The sequence below is a fragment of the Drosophila guanche genome, unplaced genomic scaffold, assembly GCF_900245975.1.
Source record: "Drosophila guanche unplaced genomic scaffold, DGUA_6, whole genome shotgun sequence".
Classification (NCBI taxonomy): Eukaryota; Metazoa; Arthropoda; class Insecta; order Diptera; family Drosophilidae; genus Drosophila; species Drosophila guanche.
In genome coordinates this window covers 6,617,580-6,624,933 of record NW_022995744.1, presented here as the reverse complement: position 1 = coordinate 6,624,933, position 7,354 = coordinate 6,617,580, and positions in this window count along the sequence as shown.

Genomic DNA, 7,354 nt, shown 5'->3' with positions numbered 1-7,354 from the left:
TGAAGCGAAGAGTGAGGAGCGATGAGAGAGGAACGTAGCGCGTGGAACGGAGAGAGTGATGCGAAGAGCGTGGAGTGAAGAGCGGGTAGGAGTGAAGAGGAGAGCCTAATGAAAACATGGTAATAAAAGATAATCCCCTCATGTGCCTGCTTGCAGAGACAGAGGGAGCGAGAGAGAGAGATATGTATAGAGAAGCAGCAGGAGATGGGATGCGAAGTGAGTCCATTGTCGTTGCGTAGATAAGAAACAAAACCGAAACTCAACTCATTTGGGTAAAGTGCTAGTGCCAAGCACCATTTGTATCGAGATCTAGAGATAGCTTCAGCTCCAGCTCTACCTCTGCATGTGCTGCTGTTGCTCCTTTTAGAGCATGCATAAATGAGACGCATATTAACTGAATTTCAGTTCGAAACTAAACTCATTAAATGATGTTGCCTGCCAGCCAGCTTAAGGCTGGTGTTGGAGTCGGTGTTGGATTTCTCTCTGGGGTATGCGAGTAGTCAGTCTGGGAGTGGGCAGAAGCCTCCACTCGACTGTTCAAAAGCTCGTTGTGCACGATTGTAATCACACCTGCCGCTATAAATTTTCTGCCGGGGATTTACATGGCCAACAATTAAATGAATGCAAAACTTTGCATCAGCTGAAACTCGAGCGAGCAAGCGATGCGCTGCGCTGCTTTTGTTTCTATTTCTGTTTCAGCAGCGAGTGAGGCAGCGAAGAGAGCAGAGAGAGAGAGAGAGAGAGAGCTGGCTGCCTGGAGGAATTTGACTGATTAGCCAGTTTTGAAATGGCGTTGCTCCAAATGGAGCACGTGACTGTCAGATAGAGTAAGGACGATGTAAGTGAGCAGCGAGGGAAGAGTCGCAGCTTTCGCTGCTCTTCCTTAACTCTTGCATTCAGTCTTCCATCTCTTAGCTGCAGACATCTCTAAAACATCACAATACCCTCCAACATCGAGAGGGAATACAAATAGTGCAGCAGCAATCCCTGAGGGAATCGCTCCTGATGCTGGTGCTGATGCTCGGTGCATGGCAAGTGCACGTTTTGTAACGAATTGAAAACATTGTCGTCGCCCAATGCCAACCATCCCACTCAATGCACTCACTCCACTCGTTCATTCATTCATTCATTCACTCATTCATTTGCTGCAACATTGTTGTGAGGCAACCAACAATGATGCCGTCTAATGAATGTGGCAGACATTTCGACAGCAGCAACGAAACTCAAACTGACTCTTTATCGCTGTTACGGGCACCGACTATCGACGCCTCCGACTCTCATTTGATTCGCCCCAAAATAGTGGGGCCATCAAAGCCTTAGACCCAGCATTGACTCCATCAAATGGCATTTGCAATGACAATTTCTTTCAATTAAATTGACATTTGCTCGTCGCTTTCCAGCTCACACAATGAGGAAGCACTTGCAATGACAGAAGGAGCGTTACTTGTTGGGGAATTAAATACAAAAATGAATATCTAACATGGCCCAGAGGGGCAGCAGAGGCCAGCCCAGATAGATTGCCATTCCATTCCCATTCCCATTCCCATTCCCGTTGCCATCCCAGCCAATCCAATTCAAATTTCAGACATGGCTAAGTAGAAGCTGCGCAAAAAGCAAAGGAGAAGAAACTGAGAAACTAAAAACTGAAGCGGAAAGCTCAAACAAATGTGCAATGGGAAAACTATACCCCAAAGTTGTGTTGGTTTTGGTTTCCCCAAAAACCTTGCTTGCCTCCTGCTGGATTTCAGCTTTTTGTTAATTTTGCATAAGTGACGAGTGAGTGACTTTTGGCAAATGCTTTTGGGCCACAGCGCGAAGATTGATTAGAGCGTGAAAATTGTTGGCATTGCGCGGAGTTTTTTCCGCTTTTTATGTCACTCCGCTGATATCCGTTCTGTTGCGGCAGCCGATCCAACAATTGATGACTGTCCATGGTACATAATTAATTAACATTTAATTCGCAAAGTGCAATGCATAATTGATGGACTCACCGGCACCAGCACGGGCACATCCACTGGCCATGGCACTGGCGAATCAGCGAAATAAATAAATCCAGCATTGAAAGTGTATAAATATTTCATAATTGTACTTTATGCCGGCGACCGTTTTTAGTGATTTCTTTGGCTTTGATTTGATTTGTTTGGCTTTATGCCATGCAGCGAAATGCTATGACAGTTGTGCAGCCCCATAAAACCTGCATTATTGCGGATCGGATCTAATTGAAACAGTGGCAGCGAATCGCCAGCAGCAGGTCATTAAGGCGTCGAGTATGCTTCACTCATTCCTACACTACATTCCTACTCGCTTTCCACTTAATGCTGCCTAATGGCCCAACAGCCTGTCAACCATGAGGACAACTACAGCAATAGCAATAGCAATAGCAATAGCAGCAGCCAGCAGCCCAAGCAGCGGGTGAGAATCGCCAAAGAGGCATCAATCATACGCCACGTAAACCGCAAGCCGAAAGCCGCCAGTCGAAAGCCATTTTAAGCTGCATATTTATGGCTAAGCAGGAGTGGGAGCTGCAGCCCGAGCCCAAGCCGGAATGGAGCTGTAGTCAGTCCCGGCGGCTGTGCTGTGCGCTTACTGGAGCAAAAAGTCAGAAACATGCAAAAACGTTGCAGCTGCGTGTGCAGCAGGCGATAAGCGAGAAGAGGAGCCAGCAAAGAAACAAAGCAGAGGAGCAGCAGAGAATCAGAGGGAGAGGCAGCTGCAAATGGAAGTTGAAAGTGGAGCTGCCCTAGCTCTGGCTCTGGCTCTGCCTCTGTCTCTGGCTCTGTCTCTGGCTGCTCCTGTTCGTGCACCCATGGGATCCGCTTTGCAACCCAACGAGATATGCATGTTAAGTTGCGTGAGGCAAAGTTATGCCCGGTCTGGGGCATGGTCCTGGGCCTGGGCCTGGGCCGCTGTACTGGGGCCTGTAACTGTAACTGCGGTTAAGTCAACAAATTAAAACTTTTCTACTCCCAACCGAGGAAAATGAGCTGGCGTTGGGGTGGGGTTAGCAAAGTGATGGCTAGAACCGGGCAGAACTTATGCACGAGTTATGCGCATAAGCGGGGAGACAGCCAAAGGAATAAAATACTATTTAATTTAACTTTTGCACGTGGCCGTTCGCATGTGCAGGCTCCAGGTTGCATGTTGCATGTGCCTGGGATGCTGCTGCTGCTGCTGCTGCTGCTGCATCCACACCTGTTTGTGCTTGCCTCGAAATATAATCATTTTAATTCAATTTACACCAACTTGGTACATATTAATAGAGAGAGAGAGAGAGAGAGAGAGCACCAGCAGCGAGAGGGATAGCTCCGGCGAGGGCTTCTCTCACTGCCAGGGATTTTCCATTCAAAACTAATTTGGACATGGGAGATTTTCGGTTCGGCCACGTGATTTCCAGGGCATAAATAACAGTCTGTGGTCTGAGCATGTTGCTCATTTGTGCCGGGCAGGAGCGAGCTACCCAAGCTGTACCCTTGCATAGGGGGAGATGGGTTGCCGGAGTGCCGGACTGCCGGGGGTGCTAAGGGGTTTCAGCCATATAAATTGCTTGTGAAATTGAATCTTTATGGTTCAGCTGGAATATTTTGGCAGATAGTCTATAAATTATGGCCACAAAGGGCATACACACACAACACACACAACTGTTTTGTTGTTTGGGGAATCTCTTTTCTCTTTTATTTATTTTTTTTCTTTATTCTCTCTCTGCGAGCTGTGTGTGTCTGCCCTGCCCTGGGAAATGGCTCACACGTATGTGTGGTTGTTGGTCCACTCTGCGTCTGGTGGCATTGTTGTGATTGCTGTAAATGATTATCCCTGGGTCGTCGCCGGCTGCCGACTCCCGACTGCCGACTGCCGACTCATTGCGTTGAAGTGCCACATTTTGTGGCTTGGCAATGGGCGAAGCAGCGTTTCCAAATAGTTTCTAAATTAGTTTGCAAATGCTTTTGACGTTTGTGTATGGGTTGTATGTTGCGTATGGCATTGTTGCCATTCTTTCGTGTAACATGTGGCGTATGCGTAATATTCATTTTCCTTTCTTTTCCCCTTCTTCCCTGAAAAATGAGAGGTTGAAGCGTAGGCAAATGAGGGATTTATGTGCCATGTTCCTCTATCTATAAGTATTTATCAGCGGCTGTGGCTGTTGGCTTCGCTTGCCTTCCCCTTTAAGCATTTACAATTTGCACATTTTTCACGCTACACCACATGACGTATACGCAATATGCTAATCAGGCTTTCATTGCATACTTTGCAGCTCATTTGCATAGATACACCATACGGCACGGCACGTGTGTGTGCCACGCCTTACTCCTTTAGCTACTGTCAGTTTTACACATTTTAAAAATATTTCCTTTTTATTCATACATAAATATATGTATGTATTTATGTACTTTATGTAACGCGTATGCATGAGTTATTTCCGCGATGCATATATATACTGTAACCTGTATCTATGATTGATCAGCAGACTCCTCTCCTCTCCTGTCCTGCCTGTCTGTCTGTGCCTCCAGTGAAGTCTCCTTGTCATTTGCTAGCTGCTTTGGGTTAATTCCCACTGAGGGCTACTGCGCTGAGCCTTTGAATTTCCATTAAGTTACTCGCCTTTTTACAATATTCATGCCCCGAGCGCTCTGTGTACTGTGGACTGTGGCCAGTGCCTCTGCCTCTGCAAAAGCAACAAAAAGAAAGCAGCCCAAAGTCAAATTGAGCCTTGGGCCGGCCATTCGCTCGTTTACAGTTGTAAGTGTTGTAATAAGTGGAGTGTATTTACCCAGCAACAAACCAGTCAGCCGACAACCAGCCGCACAGCTGGACAGACGAAGAGCCAGCCATCCCACCGACATCCTTAAAAGCTTCTGCTGCTGCTGCTGTTGGTGCTGCTGCTGCTGTTCGTTCTTCTCCTTTTTTGCCCAGCTTCGACCTGGCTTTTGCATTGAAAGTTTACGAAATGTTGGCAAATTGTTTGCGGCCATAAAGTTGTGTGCAACCGATGGTCCAAAAAGGCATCACCCAGGGCTGAAAATGTAATTGGAATGAGCCCCAAACAGACATGAGCATCGGCCCCACCATCAGCCAGCTGAGTTCCGGCTGCTCCTGTTCGTGCTCCTTCTCGGCTTATCTTCTTGGCTATCAAGTTATTAAGTTTATGTAATTGTTGCTGCATTCAGGGCGTGTGATTTGAAATGGCTTGTGGCAGCTTACGAAGGCGTTATCTTTAGATAAACTCGTCCCCAGGCTGTCATCTGTCTGTCTTCTCCGTTTCAAGCTCATAGCTGGTGCTGTGTGGGGATTCTAATCAGGCTCAGCTGTGCAGTGCACTGCAAAATCAAGTGTCAATGTGTTGACTCTTTGTTATTTGTAATTCAGGAGACATGCCCCGGTATCGTATCCATTCAGTATGCTGAGACGGAAAGGAGCGAATGATGAGCAGCGCTCATTGCCATTTCCATTCCCATTCTCATGGCCAGTCCCCCTGGCATTGCTCAACAATTTGCTCACATTCCTTTGGCTTTGTCAATTCGCCTTGTCGGCAGTTGATTAATGATGACAAAAGTGGGATTCGTGCAGGACATCCAGGTCGTGCCTCGGCCTAGGCAAAAGCTTAATCAACAGATGCGACAGCGGCCCGGGCAGCGTCCCATGTCAACCCCAATTCTCAGCCAGTATCCAGATCCAACTCCCACTTCACCCTCGCTCTCACCACATCAACGTTTGACGTTGTTTCGAGCATAAAGAGTGGGGGCGGTCCCGCGACTGGTTACTTTGATGTGCCGCACGTAGCAGACTCCAACTCCAGCTCCAGCTCCAGCAACCCGTAAACATAAAAATTCCCTCTGAAAGAGGCTTTAAATTCGCGGGTCTGGGGCAACGCAATGAATATGTCTCCGGCATGCATCAAATGCTAATAAAAAGTGTACCAGCAAACAGAGAAAGGGAAAATGGTCATTGTTTCTGAATCGATTACCCAAAAAGGGTTTGGGCCATAAATCCTGCAGGCAGCGGCACGAATCATTCGAGGGTTGGAATCGGAATGGTTGGAGTCCCGCTTGTCCGTCAATCGACTCCACTGGCTGGCTCATGTCATAGGCCTAACCAGCGGCACACGCTGCATAAATGTCCAAAAATATGATAGAAATGCCAATCAATGTCGAAACCCCTGCCGGAATGGAATGCTGTGTGTGTGTATAAAAAATGAGAGTATCTCTTTGCGTTTCGCGTATTTAATTTCATTTTATGGCATTTTATGGGGGCATAAGTCAAAGGCTGAGGGACCAATGCCAGGCGTACACGCGTATATTACGCATACCCATACGCCGTGTTGAACATGCAATCAAAAAATACCAATTGCAGCCACTGCCCCACACCCGCATAAAGTGGGAGGAAAGGGATTCCTGTTGGCCATTGTTTCGTAATGTGGCTGCATGCAAAATTTATTGTTGATTTTATTTCCATCGTCGTCGTCCATTTTCCACAACACATTTTCCGCTTCCTTTTCTTTTTGTGCATTTTTATGGGCATAAATTTACAAGCACAATTTTACCGGCGACCGGCAGACCCTGGAAACAGTAGCCCAGGTGCGTTATTGTGGCAGCCTTGACCGACAGTCTGTAAGAAATCTGTAACAAGCATAAATTCAGGTACAAAGCTGGCAGCAAGCAGCTGCCACAGGCCACAGGCCCAAGCCCAAGCCCATTCCCAGGACAATTTCAAGTTGAAAAGTTAAATATACACAAGGTGTATATATCCTTGTTTGTGTGTGCACTTGTGTTTGGCTAATCCGACGAGTAAGGACCTCAAGATGCTTGTCTTTTGGCAGCACCTCCAGGCCCCAACTTCGACTCTGGCTCGAACTTCTGTGGGGCTTGCGTGCACGACACCCATTAGACGGAGGACAACGTGAAAGGGAACCACGATACCCGGGCACGTGGCACAGCATATACTCACATATACAGACATTTACCCGTGCTCGTGCTCTCCACTCTCCAATCTCCACCTCTGCCTTGAAACGAGCGTGAAAGTATTTTCAGCATTTTTGGCGTAACGCTGAAACGGCCAATTAATATGGTGTGCCCTTCCCCATCCCCTTCCCCATCCCCTACCACTTTTGCTTTCTTTTCTTTCCTTTTTTTTTGTGCAGCCTATTGATTTTTTGTTACCTCTGCAAACTTGTTGAGGCGTACATTTGCCGTGTGTCTGCTGGGGGAGTGAGCGACAATTAAGCCATTTTGTTTGGGCGGTTCCTTGAGCAGGGTCTGAGTGCTCTGCCCGCTGGCTCTCTGTGTCTGACTCCAGTTGATATCGCCTCATTGCATTCGCTTTCGTGTAATGGCAAATGCATAATTTGCGGTTGACGGGTCGG